The following is a 19,851-nucleotide window of genomic DNA, read 5'->3' on the forward strand; positions in this document are numbered from 1 at the left end:
ACAAATCATGTATAAAGTGCATAGAATAGGTTGGGGGGATGCCAAATATGAGATGTGATATGGCACCAAGTGGTTACTGACAAGTTGAATAAAAACACGCTGCACTTGTGAATTTTTTTAATGCTTTTTTAAAAATGAATGTCAAAAAAATTATCCCTTCTTGGAGGAAGATGCCTGCAGGTGTTTGTATGCAAAATTATTGGAAGAAGCAACAGCTTTTCCAAGTATTTCAAAAAGTAGCCATAGCAGCAGATTTTGTGCCTGGAAAGTGAAGAAGTAATGGTGTCTTACTTGCTGTGAATAATTATTCCTATTTTGGGAAGTTGCACCAGATTGGCATTCTAGAATGTGCCCCAAAGTGACACAAATAAACCCTCTCTCACTTTACTTCCAATTAAATCAGATTTTGCATGCTCTCCTACATTTTGCTTCTTTACTACAATTTTTAAATATGTGTTCCTATCTGTGTTGTTTGCTGCTCAGTGTCCCTCACAGAGATCTTCACCTAACTCATTCTATCTGTAAAATGGTTGCTGAAGCTACATGCATGGGCCTTTATAGTGGCTTTGCCATTACACCTTTATTACCTCCTGATTGGCTGGGAGAGCTGTTTGAAAGGCGTTATGGGATTCCTTAAGGTCATGATATCCTTTATCCTTCTCCTTTCTGTCATGCGGCTGATGCTATTTTAGCAGATTCTGCCTAAACAAACTGCCCAAAATTCAAGGTCTAGCCAAACCAAACTTTTAGCAAAGTTCTGACCGAACTCTGTTTCTACAGGTTCAGTTCACTCGTCTCTACTTGCCTGTTTAAATGTTGTCTGTTAAACAAGTGCTTGGCCAACATATATCTAAAAAGTACTGCTCTAGAGTAACTATGTTTTCATTATCAGTTACAGGTTTTTTTTTATGTATAACTTAAAAACATCATTTAAAATTAAAACAACTATATTATAACCCACTTTGGTGTTCCTGTTAATATGGAGATTGGAATTCTTATATTTTGATATAAACATGTTTAAAAAAAATTGGATTTGTGCCAGAATTGATGGTCAGGTGGCAGCCGTTTAGCATTTTTGAAAAATATTAAAATTAAATTGCTAAACAGCTTATGTATATGAGTGTAACATATAATCTGCATGTGTATTCACTCTTTTAAAATATTTATCCAGCTGTTGTAAAACTACAAGTCCCAGCATGCCTGGACAGCCATTGGCTGTCCGGGCATGCTGGGAGTTGTAGTTTTACAACAGCTGGAGGTGCCCTGGTTGGTAAACACTGTTTTAAGTAAACAGAATATTGAGGTATTGCTAAGTTTACCTAGATGCTAACCATTATAAATAAACAAAGTTGTAAGGTGCATGGGTGGGGGCGTGACCGGAGGTGCATGGCGGAGGCTGCTTAATGAGTGCAATCTGCTAACCACCGCCAGCAATTGAAGCGGCTTAAACCGGCATCAAGGCTCAATTCTGTACAGCGCCAGGAAGCGGAACAACAGAGAAGAGACTAATGGCATCTCACTGCCGCTGACTGTTTGGGGCAGCGCTCTGAAAGATTACAGGAAGCTGCACTTACCGACTTCAGAGCTAACCCAAGTCCATACTTCAGAGAGGAGGAGCGAGAAGCGCTCTGCCGGCGCAAACCGACCTGCTTGACGTGGGAGACAGCCGGAGTACACCAGAGACCGGAACAGATCAGGTCAGCAATTCGGAGGTCAAAAGGGAGGTGCAAGCTGTTTGTAAGCTAAGGGTAAGAGTCAGAGGATATCAGGGATCGGAACATATCAGAGCATTAACTGCAGAGAATATGAGTGTTCTGCGATAATTGAGTACTTAAAGGGTAGCTCTCACCATCCTATTTTTTTTTCTGTCCCTGCCTATTGCCAATCTATCCCTAACCCTCCCTGCTTTTAATTTTTATTTTTACTATATTAAAAATGCTTTTTGTCTGCCTGGCAGTGTGCTCACTACCAGGCAGACTTCCCCAGCAGGCACCACATCATTGATGCCTGCTCGGGGGGGACTTCCGCCCTTAGTTCATCCACACAGGGTGCCTCCAGCTATTTCATCACTACAACTCCCAGCTTGCCCTGACATCTATTGGCTGTCAGGGTATGCTGGAAGTTGTAGTATTGAAACAGCTGGAGGCACCCTGTGTAGATAAACTATTAGTTACATGCGGCACTGCGGCGCTAGCCCGTCCCCTCCGTCTCCCCCCCCTCCGCGCCATACCCCGTTCCCTCCATCACAACACCCCCCCCCATTACACTTACTGCAGAGTCCGGCAGCAGGTGTGCAGGGACAGCGGCGGCGGCGAGGCGGCGGCGATGTGCGGGAGGAGTGGCCTCCCAGCCAGTGGCCGGGGAGCCAATGCGCTCGCTCTCTGCTTGTCTGATTGACAGGCAGGGAGCGAGCGCAGGCTGAATGAAAAAGGACCGATGCCCGGCCGTATCGGCCCTTTTTCAGGCGTGACGTCATGCCAGGCTGCAGCCGGACGCTAGGAGGGAGACCCCTAGTGGCTGGTTTTCAAATGTAAATTAAACAATTTTAATTAAAAAAAATAATAATAAAAGTATATTAGAGATATGTTGTAGTACATAAGTACTACAACATATCAAAAAATAAAGTTGGTGACAGTGCCCATTTAATAAGTGTGAAAAGGACAGGGGAATTTATAACTGTGTATATAATATATATAAAGGAGGTGCTTATTAATTATACAGTCTAGGCGATTTCAACTCACCCTTATGGCCTTCAGTAGACTCAACTACATCACGTATAGTTAGTGAACCTACAGATATGTTGCAAGTAATAGCTAAATATAAGCTATTTGATGTGTGGAGAATACAGCATTCATCGGAAAAGGATTATACTTTTCTCCCCTATCGACATAAGGTATATACAAGAATCGATTATGTATTGGTCACTGAACCACTTTTCACAATGGTGGATGGGTCGTCGAAAGGAACAATAACCTGGATGGACCACGCCCTGGTTACTGTGACTATCCATGACTCATCTAAAAAAATCACGTCCAACTACATGGAGCGCTAGCCCATATATCATAACACAATCAGAGTTTAAAGATAAGCTAGCTAATATGATGCATGATTTTTTTTATTTGTAATCAGGGAAGTGTTTCAAAGCAGTTTATTCTTTGGTGTGCCTTTAAGGCAAATATAAGGGGGCATATAAAAAACCAAATGGCCTATAACAAAAAAGAAACACTAGCACAGAGAATTAAAATCCAACATGAATTAACTGACCTTCATAGGCAAAACAAGTCCCATTTTTCAATAGAACTAACTAAACATATTTCCAAACTTAATGAGGCATTACATCTCCCGGATCTTTATAAATACAATATAGCCATGAGACGGCTTAAGGTAAAAATGTATTGGCAATCTAATAAGTCAGGGGTATATTTAGCACGACAAATTAAAGCCAAAGAAGTCAAATCTACAATTGCCTATTTAGAAAACCCAGGCGGATCCAGGAGTTATGACCCTCAAGCTATAGCAGATGCTTTTTCAGCATATTTTTCAAGACTATATAATATACCAAATGACACTCAGACTAATCACCCTAAAGCCCTCTGGCAGTGAGCACATGGTAGGTTTCATGCTGGTGTGGTTCTCTGTGGCGGCCATTGTTTCTGTGATGCTTTGTCTGTGGGGTGGAGTGGCCCAGAGCCAGGGGCTTGGTCGGACAGTAGTGGGACTGCCTGGCCACCAGGTCACTCTCTCCATTGGGAATGGGGACTCAGAGGCAGTGGTCGCCGCTGGGCGCTACGCCAGTGTCAGGTTAGGGACCCACTCTAACGAGGTGGCCTTGACGTGGCGAGTGGGCTTGTACTTTTTGATCAAGATGTATACTAACAACCTGTTCATTTTTGAAATTATGCTGAGAAGCAAGTAGATCAAATTACAAATGGTGGATGTGCGGCTGTGTTTCTCTTTTTGTGTTGCTAATCACCCTAAAGTATCACTAATCTTGAATCTTTCCTAGCTAAAATTTCGACATTAAAGGGGTTATCCACCATAAGGTGATTTTAGTACGTACCCAGCAGACAGTAATGGACATGCTTAGGGAGGATCTGCGCTTGTCTTGGGGCTAAATGGCTATGTTGTGAGATTACCATAATACTGTGGCTAGCTTTTTGTGAACTGGTATTTCCCATTTGACTTTTCTTTTTTTGACTACAAATCCCACAATTCCATTTTCCTCCCTCCCACATATCAGCCACCCCACACATTGAAACATAAATGAGCTGCCTCCATTCAAAAGACCTGTGGTTTTCAATCAGGGTAACTACAGCTGTTGCCTTAGTTGCAGATTTAACCCTCTCCCACCAAGCGATCGCTCCACCCATTGAAGCAGACAGGCTCCCTGTCATCAGCTGACTAGTGAGTCAGGTCCCGGCCGCATTGCAACTTGGGAAACAGTCATTTTGTATGCTGTTAAAAAGAAATGTTGGGGTGAAAATCACAGAAGAATTGTGAGAAAACCGTCACACACAGGTACAGACACTATATTATAAACTACACTAACTTTACAGCCCCTGTAGCATAGTCAAATAAAAATAATTCCTGGAATACCCCTTTAACTCTTTCACCAGTACAAACCCATAATCTATCAAGAGCAATTTCAGAGACAAAAGTATTGCAAGCTATTAAGACCCTAAAGACTGGGAAAGCTCCCGGCCTCATCAATGATTTTTATAGAGTCCATACTGAGACAATCTACCCCCAACTTACCAAACTATTTAGAGAAATTCAAAATATGGGAAGTATGCCTGCCGAAATGTTAGACCCAATTGTTGTTACCATCCCCAAACCCGGGAAACCGCCCACAAACCCAATGAATTGCAGGCCAATCTCTTTATTAAATACTCACCTTAAAATGTATGCTAAGGTTCTGGCCTTGAGATTAGTAGAGGTGCTCCCCACCATGATCCACCCTGACCAAGTTAGGTTTGTTAAAGGGCGGCAAACATCAGATGGAACCAGACGGCATTTGGATGTTATTGCAAGGGCAAAGCTCGGTTGAATGCCTTCTCTGCTCCTCTCTCTGGAGGAGTGCACTGGGGACATATGGAAGCAGTTTTGTGTAAATACCATCTTCCCCTGCTATGGCACTGTATTCAGAACCGTCTGCAAAAGTTTTTTTTGGAGGGGCCCTGTCTAAGACATTTAAAATCTATAACGGAACAAGAAAAGATTGTCCCCTCTCCCCTCTATTATTTACTATAATTATGGAACCTTTCGCGGAATATATACACATATCAAGTAAAATCTTAGGAGTGAGGATTGGACATATTGATCACAAAATCGGCTTATTCGCAGACGATGTGTTGATAGCATTAACATCTCCACATACAGTACTTCACTCCCAGTTGTCATGAATATCATTAAATTATTTTCTGATGTTAGTTATTATAAAGTGAATATTGGTAAGTCAGTCTTCTTACCAATATCAATTCCAGAAATCTTAAAAAAGGAACTAGCCACTAAATATACATTAAAATGGCCAAAAAACAGCATCACTTATTTAGGTATTGAGTTATCTACAGATTTTATGAATCTTCCCCTGTTAAACATAAATCCACTTATTTCTATCATTAAAGAATGTTGACCTTTACTTATTTTTCCCATGTCGTGGATAGGCCGAATTTCTGTGGCAAATTTTTTTTTTGCTTAAGATTTTATATATATTTCAAAATCTGCTTATTCTATACCCAGCATGGGCTATGAGGCAATTACAATCTATTATATGGAGTTATATATGGAAGGGAAGAAAGGCTAGAATAGCTGCTAATATACTACATGCACTAATCATAATGGGGGGGATGGGTTACCCGGATCTTGTTGTATACCACAAGGCAGTAATACTTAATCAACTAAAATCATGGTGGCATAATCATTAAAATAAGACCTGGGTTTCAATAGAAGCAAGTATTATGGAACTACCGGATGCTGATATTGCCTTGTGGTCCACAGCAATCTCCCAATATACAATTATTATAAACACACCGACAGTAAAAGCAGGAATCAGAATAATGAAAGATATTCTATCTAAAACTATTCTAAATCCTGCAAAATACTCAGAAATACCTTTCAAACAGACTTGACCCAATGGAGTAAATTAGGTATTAAAAATCTAGCAGATATTACTATAGGAGAGAGGTTTATGCTCTTTTCTGATGTTGTAAATTTAAAATTCCAAATAAAGATTTTTTCAAGTATTTGCAATTAAGACATCTCCTGACTTCTCCTGAAATTAGCAGACTGTTCCCCTTATGGGAAATTCTTTCAAAACAGCGACAACATGGAGAAGGGGACATCACGGGCATATACTCATTTGGTTTCCATTAAAAAACCACACCTCTACCCATTTCAAGCAGTCTGGGAAAAAGATTTAGGCCGCAGCTTTTCAGTAGAAGAATGGTATTTTGTTTTTAGTCTGCCATCTAGAGTCTCAATGTTCCAACCACTTGGATATTTCTAGGAAAATAATGTATGGATGGCATTGGGTCCCATATCGACCAAATTTCATCTAATTTTTCAAGATATTGCTGGAGGTGCAAGGTAGAAGTGGGCTCTTTTCTTCATATGTGGTGGGAGTGTCAATAAATTCAAAAGTATTGGAAACACTTCTATTTAGTAGTATTGTAGGCAGCTCTATAAGGGAGCCCAGAAGTGGCATTTGTTACGCCGAGCGCTCCGGGTCCCCGCTCCTCCCCGGAGCGCTCGCTTCTCTCTCCCCGCGGCAGCGCTCCGGTCACGTCCTCTGACCCGGGGCGCTGCGATTCCGCTGCCAGCCGGGATGCGATTCGCGATGCGGGTAGCGCCCGCTCGCGATGCGCACCCCGGCTCCCCTACCTGACTCGCTCTCCGTCTGTTCTGTCCCGGCGCGCGCGGCCCCGCTCCCTAGGGCGCGCGCGCGCCGGGTCTCTGCGATTTAAAGGGCCACTGCGCCGCTGATTGGCGCAGTGGTTCCAATTAGTGTGTTCACCTGTGCACTTCCCTATATCACCTCACTTCCCCTGCACTCCCTTGCCGGATCTTGTTGCCTTAGTGCCAGTGAAAGCGTTCCTTGTGTGTTCCTTGCCTGTGTTTCCAGACCTTCTGCCGTTGCCCCTGACTACGATCCTTGCTGCCTGCCCCGACCTTCTGCTACGTCCGACCTTGCTTTTGCCTACTCCCTTGTACCGCGCCTATCTTCAGCAGCCAGAGAGGTGAGCCGTTGCTAGTGGATACGACCTGGTCACTACCGCCGCAGCAAGACCATCCCGCTTTGCGGCGGGCTCTGGTGAAAACCAGTAGTGGCTTAGAACCGGTCCACTAGCACGGTCCACGCCAATCCCTCTCTGGCACAGAGGATCCACTACCTGCCAGCCGGCATCGTGACAGTAGATCCGGCCATGGATCCCGCTGAAGTTCCTCTGCCAGTTGTCGCTGACCTCACCACGGTGGTCGCCCAGCAGTCACAACAGATAGCGCAACAAGGCCAACAGCTGTCTCAACTGACCGTTATGCTACAACAGTTACTACCACAGCTTCAGCAGTCATCTCCTCCGCCAGCTCCTGCACCTCCTCCGCAGCGAGTGGCCGCTCCTGGGATACGCTTATCCTTGCCGGATAAATTTGATGGGGACTCTAAGTTTTGCCGTGGCTTTCTTTCCCAATGTTCCCTGCATCTGGAGATGATGTCGGACCTGTTTCCCACTGAAAGGTCTAAGGTGGCTTTCGTAGTCAGCCTTCTGTCCGGAAAAGCCCTGTCATGGGCCACACCGCTCTGGGACCGCAATGACCCCGTCACTGCCTCTGTACACTCCTTCTTCTCGGAAATCCGAAGTGTCTTTGAGGAACCTGCCCGAGCCTCTTCTGCTGAGACTGCTCTGTTGAACCTGGTCCAGGGTAATTCTTCCGTTGGCGAGTATGCCGTACAATTCCGTACTCTTGCTTCAGAATTGTCCTGGAATAATGAGGCCCTCTGCGCGACCTTCAAAAAAGGCCTATCCAGCAACATTAAAGATGTTCTGGCCGCACGAGAAATTCCTGCTAATCTACATGAACTTATTCACCTAGCCACTCGCATTGACATGCGTTTTTCCGAAAGGCGTCAGGAACTCCGCCAAGATATGGACTCTGTTCGCACGAGGCGTTTCTTCTCCTCGGCTCCTCTCTCCTCTGGTCCCCTGCAATCTGTTCCTGTGCCTCCCGCCGTGGAGGCTATGCAGGTCGACCGGTCTCGCCTGACACCTCAAGAGAGGACACGACGCCGTATGGAGAACCTCTGCCTGTACTGTGCTAGTACCGAACACTTCCTGAGAGATTGTCCTATCCGTCCTCCCCGCCTGGAAAGACGTACGCTGACTCCGCACAAAGGTGAGACAGTCCTTGATGTCTACTCTGCTTCTCCACGTCTTACTGTGCCTGTGCGGATGTCTGCCTCTGCCTTCTCCTTCTCTACAGTGGCCTTCTTGGACTCTGGATCTGCAGGAAATTTTATTTTGGCCTCTCTCGTCAACAAGTTCAACATCCCGGTGACCAGTCTCGCCAGACCCCTCTACATCAATTGTGTAAATAATGAAAGATTGGACTGTACCATACGTTTCCGCACGGAGCCCCTTCTTATGAGCATCGGATCTCATCATGAGAGGATTGAACTTTTGGTCCTCCCCAATTGCACCTCGGAAATTCTCCTTGGACTTCCCTGGCTTCAACTTCATTCCCCTACCCTGGATTGGTCCACTGGGGAGATCAAGAGTTGGGGGTCCTCTTGTTCCAAGAACTGTCTAAAACCGGTTCCCAGTAACCCTTGCCGTAACTCTGTGGTTCCTCCAGTAACCGGTCTCCCTAAGGCCTATATGGACTTCGCGGATGTTTTCTGCAAAAAACAAGCTGAGACTCTACCTCCTCACAGGCCTTATGATTGCCCTATCGACCTCCTCCCGGGCACTACTCCACCCCGGGGCAGAATTTATCCTCTCTCTGCCCCAGAGACTCTTGCCATGTCCGAATACGTCCAGGAGAATCTAAAAAAGGGCTTTATCCGTAAATCCTCCTCTCCTGCCGGAGCCGGATTTTTCTTTGTGTCCAAAAAAGATGGCTCCCTACGTCCTTGCATTGACTACCGCGGTCTTAATAAAATCACGGTTAAGAACCGCTACCCCTTACCCCTCATCTCTGAACTCTTTGATCGCCTCCAAGGTGCCCACATCTTCACTAAATTGGACTTAAGAGGCGCCTATAACCTCATCCGCATCAGAGAGGGGGACGAGTGGAAAACGGCATTTAACACCAGAGATGGACACTTTGAGTATCTGGTCATGCCCTTTGGACTGTGCAACGCCCCTGCCGTCTTCCAAGACTTTGTCAATGAAATTTTTCGTGATTTGTTATACTCCTGTGTTGTTGTATATCTGGACGATATCCTAATTTTTTCTGCCAATCTAGAAGAACACCGCCAGCATGTCCGTATGGTTCTTCAGAGACTTCGTGACAACCAACTCTATGCCAAAATTGAGAAATGTCTGTTTGAATGCCAATCTCTTCCTTTTCTAGGATATTTGGTCTCTGGCCAGGGACTACAGATGGATCCAGACAAACTCTCTGCCGTCTTAGATTGGCCACGCCCCTCCGGACTCCGTGCTATCCAACGCTTTTTGGGGTTCGCCAATTATTACAGGCAATTTATTCCACATTTTTCTACCATTGTGGCTCCTATCGTGGCTTTAACCAAAAAAAATGCTGATCCCAAGTCCTGGCCTCCTCAAGCAGAAGACGCCTTTAAACGACTCAAGTCTGCCTTTTCTTCGGCTCCCGTCCTCTCCAGACCTGACCCTTCCAAACCCTTCCTATTGGAGGTTGATGCCTCCTCAGTGGGAGCTGGAGCTGTTCTTCTACAAAAAAACTCTTCCGGGCATGCTGTCACTTGTGGTTTTTTCTCTAGGACCTTCTCTCCAGCGGAGAGGAACTACTCCATCGGGGATCGAGAGCTTCTAGCCATTAAATTAGCACTTGAGGAATGGAGGCATCTGCTGGAGGGATCAAGTTCTCCTGTTATTATCTACACCGACCACAAGAACCTCTCCTACCTCCAGTCTGCCCAACGGCTGAATCCTCGCCAGGCCCGGTGGTCTCTGTTCTTTGCCCGATTTAATTTTGAGATTCACTTTCGTCCTGCCGATAAGAACATTAGGGCCGATGCTCTCTCTCGTTCCTCGGATGCCTCAGAAGTTGAACTCTCTCCGCAACACATCATTCCACCTGACTGCCTGATCTCCACTTCTCCTGCCTCCATCAGGCAGACTCCTCCAGGAAAGACCTTTGTTTCTCCTCGCCAACGCCTCGGAATCCTCAAATGGGGTCACTCCTCCCATCTCGCAGGTCATGCGGGTATCAAGAAATCTGTGCAACTCATCTCCCGCTTCTATTGGTGGCCGACTCTGGAGACGGATGTTGTGGACTTTGTGCGAGCCTGCACTATCTGTGCCCGGGATAAGACTCCTCGCCAGAAGCCCGCTGGTTTTCTTCATCCTCTGCCTGTCCCCGAACAGCCTTGGTCTCTGATTGGTATGGATTTTATTACTGATTTACCCCCTTCCCGTGGCAACACTGTTATTTGGGTGGTCGTTGATCGATTCTCCAAAATGGCACATTTCATCCCTCTTCCTGGTCTTCCTTCAGCGCCTCAGTTGGCTAAACAATTTTTTGTACACATTTTTCGTCTTCACGGGTTGCCTACGCAGATTGTCTCGGATAGAGGCGTCCAATTCGTGTCTAAATTCTGGAGGGCTCTCTGTAAACAACTCAAGATTAAATTAAATTTTTCTTCTGCATATCATCCCCAGTCCAATGGACAAGTAGAAAGGATTAACCAGATCTTGGGTGATTATTTGCGACATTTTGTTTCCTCCCGCCAGGATGACTGGGCAGATCTCCTCCCATGGGCCAAATTCTCGTATAACTTCAGGGTCTCTGAGTCTTCCTCCAAATCCCCATTTTTCGTGGTGTACGGCCGTCACCCTCTTCCCCCCCTCCCTACTCCCTTGCCCTCTGGTCTGCCCGCTGTGGATGAAATTTCTCGTGACCTTTCCATCATATGGAGAGAGACCCAAAATTCTCTCTTACAGGCTTCATCACGCATGAAGAAGTTCGCGGATAAGAAAAGAAGAGCTCCCCCCGTTTTTTCCCCTGGAGACAAGGTATGGCTCTCCGCTAAATATGTCCGCTTCCGTGTCCCTAGCTACAAGTTGGGACCACGCTATCTTGGTCCTTTCAAAATTTTGTGTCAAATTAATCCTGTCTCTTATAAACTTCTTCTTCCTCCCTCTCTTCGTATCCCTAATGCCTTTCACGTCTCTCTTCTCAAACCACTCATCCTCAACCGTTTTTCTCCCAAATCTGTTCCTCCCACTCCTGTTTCCGGCTCCTCGGACATCTTCTCGGTCAAAGAAATTTTAGCTGCCAAAAAGGTCAGAGGGAAAAAATTTTTTTTAGTGGACTGGGAGGGTTGTGGTCCTGAAGAGAGATCCTGGGAACCTGAGGACAACATCCTAGACAAAAGTCTGCTCCTCAGGTTCTCAGGCTCTAAGAAGAGGGGGAGACCCAAGGGGGGGGGTACTGTTACGCCGAGCGCTCCGGGTCCCCGCTCCTCCCCGGAGCGCTCGCTTCTCTCTCCCCGCGGCAGCGCTCCGGTCACGTCCTCTGACCCGGGGCGCTGCGATTCCGCTGCCAGCCGGGATGCGATTCGCGATGCGGGTAGCGCCCGCTCGCGATGCGCACCCCGGCTCCCCTACCTGACTCGCTCTCCGTCTGTTCTGTCCCGGCGCGCGCGGCCCCGCTCCCTAGGGCGCGCGCGCGCCGGGTCTCTGCGATTTAAAGGGCCACTGCGCCGCTGATTGGCGCAGTGGTTCCAATTAGTGTGTTCACCTGTGCACTTCCCTATATCACCTCACTTCCCCTGCACTCCCTTGCCGGATCTTGTTGCCTTAGTGCCAGTGAAAGCGTTCCTTGTGTGTTCCTTGCCTGTGTTTCCAGACCTTCTGCCGTTGCCCCTGACTACGATCCTTGCTGCCTGCCCCGACCTTCTGCTACGTCCGACCTTGCTTTTGCCTACTCCCTTGTACCGCGCCTATCTTCAGCAGCCAGAGAGGTGAGCCGTTGCTAGTGGATACGACCTGGTCACTACCGCCGCAGCAAGACCATCCCGCTTTGCGGCGGGCTCTGGTGAAAACCAGTAGTGGCTTAGAACCGGTCCACTAGCACGGTCCACGCCAATCCCTCTCTGGCACAGAGGATCCACTACCTGCCAGCCGGCATCGTGACAGCATTATTATCTTTAACAACCAGTACTCTACCTAATTTTGAATTAACAGTAGTAACACACATTTTGTTTGTGGCTCGCTCCCAGATAGCACAAAGATGGAAAACAGATGCAATCCCTACTATTTCTGAACTAAACACTGTCCATAGGAATTATAAGATGGAGGGCTTAGTGGCACAAAAAATGCTATCTACCACAATATATGAACAAAGATGGAGATTATCATAGGGTTAAAAGGGTCTGACAGATTTTTTTGTTGTTGTTGTTGCTGGGTTACACCTAGCTGTCTGGCTGGTCAGCTGACAGCTTGATGAGAGCACCTGTGGGGTTGCCTATTTAACCTGGCAGTCTGCTCTCATTCAGAGCCTGTGCAAGAGTCTTTTTGCTCCAGTAGCTAGAGTGTATTCCGGTTACTCCTGTTTTACCTGGCATCTTTGACTTTTGGCTTTCATCTCGACTTCTCTCTGGTATTAGCGACTTGGTACTTTGACTTCTCTTGGCTTAGACGCAGTTAGTTGACTCTGGACTTTTGTGTGAGTGTGTAGTCTTACTTTGTTAGTCTGTCTGTTAACCTACTGTCCCCGGATCTAAGACTGTCACTGTAGTTTATTATTTTGACAAATTACCCCCCTCAAGTATCTAGGAAGGGACTGTCCTTGTGGTTATGGACCTGTCGTTTAGGGCAGGTACGTAAGTAGGCAGAGACAGGGGAGCGGGTGAGAATAGTGTGCACTCCTTCCCTGTCCATATGTGACACAGTTTAGGAGTAATACTGAAATTCCATTACTAGGTAATTTAAAAATGATAGTTTATAATGGAGTAGCTAGGAATAGACAAAGAATGGAATAACCTCTGGTTTATGTAGTATGGAAGAGATAGGTGTGAGTGTTCTCATGTGAATGTTTTTCTCTTTCTTTACTGATTTAGTTTATGTCTCTCTCTCTCTCTTTTTTTTTTCTTCCCTGGTTTCTCTAAGGGATTATGTCCATATTTGTATTTGTTTTGTGTATAATTGGTATGTCTTAAAATTAATAAAAAGAAACTGTGAACAAAAAATAAATAAAAAAAAGTTGTAAGTCTTCAACACAGACCTTAGACATATATGTCAAGTTATGCACAGTTATTCGCTGTAAACCCCTAAAATAGCTATACTGTATATGATAGCATTTAGTTATAACGCAACTCCAGAGGCGTTTATTGCTAGACTCTTGAAAAGTCTGACATGTGGTTGTACAGCCCTAGCTTAAATAATTTGATTTATTTTTACAACACTTATTCCTTTAGAGGGAACCTGTCATATTGAAAATGTAGTCTGATCTGCAGGCAGCATGTTTTTTCGGAGCAGGAGAAATAAAAAAAATTAGAATTGGGTTTTTTGGGAAACTGGCTTTTAATTTATTGATGTAAACTTCTGCTTTTTCTGGGCTAAGAAGTCACGTGGGCAGTCTTGATCAGTGATTGACAGCTCTCTCTACACACACACACACACACACACACACACACACATACACAGATCAATCAGTGGGTCAATCACTGAGTAGGCCCACCCACTTGACAACTTACCGTAGCTCAGAATGAGCAGCGATTTGCATGAAAAAAAATAACTAATAATAAGTTATCCAGGATTCTTTACCACAAAACTATATATCAGTCTGATCAGCTATTCTCTTTAGCAAGCTGACTGTAGATTGGACTGCAGTTAATGGAAGCTCTATATCAACTACATGGAGGACATACAAACTCTGTGTCACATATGACGGGCATATGTGCAGCCCTGAGCTTACCTCTGTCCCTGCTTACCTGACTGTTTGCCCTAAATGACACACCCCCAACTAGGTGGCGGTCCTTAAATGGAGTACCCCTTTCAGTCTATGATCTCAGAGCGCCATCATGTTACTACAGTACTTACCAAATACTGTTCTACCATAGACAATTTACCATTCAATACCACTTAATATCCTTTATAAATATGTAAAAATCCTCTTATCTTTCCTCTGTGCAAAATGTGGTTGTCTTAGGCAACTAAGATTTTCACAAAAACAACAATACCGGCTATTTTACACACTCATTATATATCAGATACAACAGAACAGAGGGAACCAGCCAACATGGGAGTACGTCGCAAGGTGCTTTAATTTACGATGTTTAAAACCACCAGACACATCAACGTATTTCTAGTGCAAGGAACACCGTAAATAATGATGGTTAGAGTTCAACAAACTTTTCAAAAGTTCAGGTTTTAAGCCACAAAAACTGCTTTGTACTCTTGGGAGTACGAAATGATTGGCCAGTGTTTTATGGCATTTTTATGAGCTTGCAAAAAAACTAAAATAATTGTATAAAAACCTAACCTGAGACACTTTTTAGACAATTTTTCACCAGGCCAGGTAAGGAGAATGGCTTAGCAAATGGGGACGTGGTTTTACATGAAAGAGCATGGGCTTGCCAAAATTGTGTCATAACATTTTAGATTAAACTAAGCCAACTAATAGTTGATCTAAACATTAGACTAGACAGCCTAAAGATGCGCCAAATGTATCAAAAAGTCTAAGCCTCTGTAATACATCCAGTGCATTTGAAGACTGTTTAGTCCCTAGAGGACGCAGGATGTAAACGTACACTCCAATCCTGCAGGCAGCCTCATCAGCCTAGAGCAATGGAGCGCTGATAACACTGATCAATGCTATACTATGGGACAGAATTGTTCAGTATATGCAATTGAAAGATTACATGTAATATTCTTCTATTGGGACAAAAAATGTAATAAATGGTAAAAAAAATGAATAAATGTGAATAAGCCCCTTCCCTAATAAAAGTTTGAATCACCCACCTTTTCCAATTTTTTTCAATAAAATAATGTAATAAAAAATAATTGTTTAAACTACTAAAATATAATGTTAAGTAAACTGTACGGTCAATGGCGTAAACATATAAAAATACCAAAGCTGGGAATGGAATATTTTTTATGACATCACATGCCAGAAAAAAATCCATGATTGATTAAAAAGTCAAAGCACAAATGTTACCGATAAAACAACAGAGCAAAGCACAAAAATGAGCCCTCACTCATCCCCATATATGGAGTTATAGGGGTCAGAAGAGGACAATTTTAAGCATACTCATCTTCATGTAAATTATAATCTTTTTAAAGTGGTAAAATAAAACAAAAACCTATATAAGGCTCGGTTCACACTACGATTTTACTGTACAGGAACCGGATATGGCTGGGGGGAGCCAAAACCGGGCGCTCTCATATCCCAGCCGGACCCGCCCGGTTTTCACTCCCCCCAACCGGATCCGGTTCCCGTAAGCTCAAAACATAATGTGAACCCAGCCTAAATTAGGTTTTGATGTAATCATATGGATCTACAGAATAAAGAAAACATGTCATTTTTACCTGAAAGTGCACTGTGTAGAATGGTGGCACAAAAAACAATCCCTTATATGGGTCTATAGGGGGGAAATTGAAAGCATTATGGCTATTAGAAGGGGAGGAGGAAAAAAAAAGTGCAAAAATGAAAAATCCCTGCTTCTAACTCAATGTTTCAAAAATTTTTTTGCCGGAGTACTTCTTTAAGGAGCTATTGGTGCCGTGCACCAGCTTTCTCAGGGTATGAGTTTTTTAATCTGGCAGTGATACGAACAAGCTGGAACTATTGAAGGTTAAAACTGATTCACAAACAGATTCACTTCATTTTAACAGATATATATATATATTTATATTTATTTCCCCCCGCTTGTGAAACACTGTCATAGCTGAACGTTAAAATAATATTTAATAAATATTAGATAAATAGTAACTAAATATAATTTTATTAATTGTGATTCCTTCAGCCACAGGAAGCCGTTGGCTGTCCCGACATGCTGGGAGTTGTAGTCCTGCACCAGCCGGAGGCACCCTGGTTGAGAAACACTGTCATAGATAAACAGATTAAAGGGGTTACAAAACAACAGAAAGGCAAAAGGCATTTTTGAATCAATGGCATAATACTTTATTACATATAATGGTGAAATAAAGACATACATTTAAAAATTAATAAACCTACATATAAGGGGAGAATATGACTGGTGGAAAACCAAACAGAAAAGGAAGCATACATTGAAAATGTGACCACAATGTTGGCAATACTGTAGTAAGTAGTGTTGAGCGGCATAGGCCATATTCGAATTCGCGAATATTCGCGAATATATGGACGAATATTCGTCATATATTCGCGAATATTTGCATATTCGTTATATGCTCGTTTTATTTTCGCATATGCGAATATTCACGTATACGAAAATTAGCATATGTGAATATTAGCAAAAACAAAATTAGCACACGCGAAAATTCGCATATGCGAAAATTCGCATATACTAAGTTTCGCATATGCGAATTTTCGTGCGCCAGTCTCACACAGTAGTATTAGAGCCTTCTTTACACCACACAAGCTGGAAGCAGAGAGGGGTGATCACTGTGATGTGTACTGTGAAGAAAAAAAAAAAAAAAAAAAAAAACAATATTCGTAATTACGAATATATAGCGCTATATTCGAATTCGCGAATATGCGATATTCGCGAATAATATTCGAATTGCGAATATTCGCGAGCAACACTAGTAGTAAGTGAAAGCTATGTACCCCAACCACACACTACATGCTAAAAAATATTAAAGGCAAAAAGTGCCAAAAATGCATCACAGAGAATGGAAAGCAGGAGTTGCTAATCACAAGAATGCAAGGAATATAAAGACAGCACAAGTAATAGCAATCATCACCAAGTGGACCGGGTACAGATAGTATGCTTCCACCACCCGACGTTTCGCTCAAGGCTTCTTCCGGGGTGGAAGTCCTATCCTGATAATTAAAATATACGGGCAAAAAATATATACACAATAGGGGACATTTATCATTGGCTTTACACAGTTCAGTGTTCTTTATGTCCCTGCATTTTTTGCACAATTGTTTTTTGTGCAATTAGCGGTAGAACATCTTTCAAAGTTTTCTACTGTTTGTTGCACCATACACCATTTTTTGCAGTGAAGCTGTATTTATTATTTGCACAAATTTAATTTAGAAGTGTTTTTTTTGCGCAAACCTACACCACCTAATAGGACACGTACAAAAGTGTCAGATGCCGGAGCACAAAGCTTAAACCAATCTCTGCCGCTCACTGGTTTCTATAGTTACGCAAAAAAGTTATCAAGTCCTGTGCACCTTTTTGGTAAATTTTGAGCAACTGTGCAAATAATACACCAAGCAAACAGGGGTAAAATCTATTCTACCTTACACCAACATTGATAAATGTCCCCCAATGTCTACAAATATAGAATACCAATATACACATGCATGAAAAACATATGAACATATACAATATAAATATAAGAACATACATACATTGCAAAAACAGTACCACTCCTGTCCACAGGTTGTGTCTAGTATTGCAGCTCAGCCTTATTTGAGTAAAGGGACTGGAGCTGCAGTGCCAGACACAACCTGTGGACAGGAGTGGTACTGTATTTTTTGCAAGAAAGAGGCATTACCTCTTCAAATGATTGATGTCCCTTTAAAAATATCATTAAATTAAAGTTACACTACTGGAGCCTTTAAAATAATAATTAAACAAATATTCGTTAAATATTAACTAAAAATAATGTTATTAAATGTGATTCCTTCAGCCACTGGAATATTCACAAAGCAACACTGGGTTCCCATTACGTTTTCCCCCATACGGCAGGGGAAAGCTAAAAACTTGCGCTCCCGTATGCCTTTCCATTCGCTCCCCTATGTAATTCATTTCAATGAGCCGACTGCAGTGAAACGTACGGTCCGGCCGGCTAATTTTTGCCCCGTATGCACTTTTCCCCTGCACCTAAAACCGTGGTCGACCACGGTTTTAGGTCCGGTAGTAATAGCGCATACGGGGGAAAAAATGAGCCGACCGAACGTTTCACTGCGGTCGGCTCATTAAAATGAATTAGATACGGGAGCGAATAGAAAGGCATACGGGAGTGCAAGTTTTTAGTTCTCCCCTGCCGTATGCGCTCCCGTATGGGGGAAAACGTAATGGGAACCCAGCCTTAGTTACATTCTTGCCTGTAAATTCGGCAACAATCCCAGATTGTATTTTAAATACACAAAGTATTTAAAGAATATAACACAAATAAAAACAATAAATAAATAAATGAATGAATAAATAAATACATAAATAAATAAATCAATGAAAGAATAAAATAAATAAATAATAATCCTTTAAAAAAAAAACATATGATACAGTATGTGTTGCCTCCGGACACGAGCTATGTGTATTTCTATTAGATTGTGTGTTATTGCTGTAGGAACGTTGTTCTCATTTTCCTTTCATATATAAACAAATACGGTATACTCGGAATTACTAAGCTTATCTATTATTAATGCATTGTAAAGGAAACAAGCTCGAATAGTCCTCACATTGCCCTCTCCTTGTATTCTTGTACTATGTACTCGCTACCCCGGGGCTGTGAAATACAGACGACTATTTGAGAGGATTAAGTGCGACATGGGCAAATGTTCTTAGCTTTACTGGTACATCCCCCATTATAGGAACAACCCTCCTATTTTCCATACAATTACAGACCACTCACTGACCTGTCCTATTGTTTTTACCTATAGGTTAGGAATCTGTACAGATGCTAGTGTGGATATTGGTAAATAGTGATGAGCGGCAGGAGCCATATTGGAATTTGCGATATTTTGCGAATATATTTATGATTATTCATCCTATGTTCGCGAAATTCGCATATTCGCTATGTGCGTTCACTTTTTTGTTCCTCATAGACCCCAATATATCCAATAATAGGCAGAAAGAAACACAGCACCCCCTTGTCTTTAAAGCCTTATTGTTACCAAATAGTGTTACAAGAATCTGACAATGGCAATATGGTACTGCTGAAAATGTCCGAACACCATTTGGTGACAATAAAGCTCTTTGAACCTTTTTAGCATGTGAAAACATGGTGCAGCATTTTTACCTGCTTATAATTGGATATGGAGCAGCTGAGCTCCAGAGCCTGCTCCACATTCCCCAATGCTCAAAGGGCTTAAAGGGTATCTCTCATCAAAAAAACTTTTGATATATTATAGATTAATGTATGCAGAATAACTTTACAATTGCATGTTATTAAAAAATATGCTTCTTTCTATTTAATTTTCCACTTTGAAGAAATGACCACTAGGGGTCTCCCTACCAGTCCTGGCAGCAAGCATTTCAGACTCATGCTGGAGTCCTAAACACTACGAGCTGCCAGTCTGCTTTGTTCACAAAGGAGAACACTCAGAGCTGCCAGCCTGCTTTGTTCACAGCCTGTTTGGCTGTGAACAAAGCAGGCTGGCAGCTCTGAGTGTTTATGAGTCAGAAATGCTTGCTGACAGGACTGATCGGGAAAAATACAATAGTAAGAAGCATATTTTTCATTAACATGCTATTGCAAAGTTATTCAACATTCATTAATCTAAAATATATCAAAAGTTTATTTCATGAGAGGTACCCTTTAAAGGGGTATT

The sequence above is a fragment of the Hyla sarda genome, chromosome 11, assembly GCF_029499605.1.
Source record: "Hyla sarda isolate aHylSar1 chromosome 11, aHylSar1.hap1, whole genome shotgun sequence".
NCBI classification, from domain to species: domain Eukaryota; kingdom Metazoa; phylum Chordata; class Amphibia; order Anura; family Hylidae; genus Hyla; species Hyla sarda.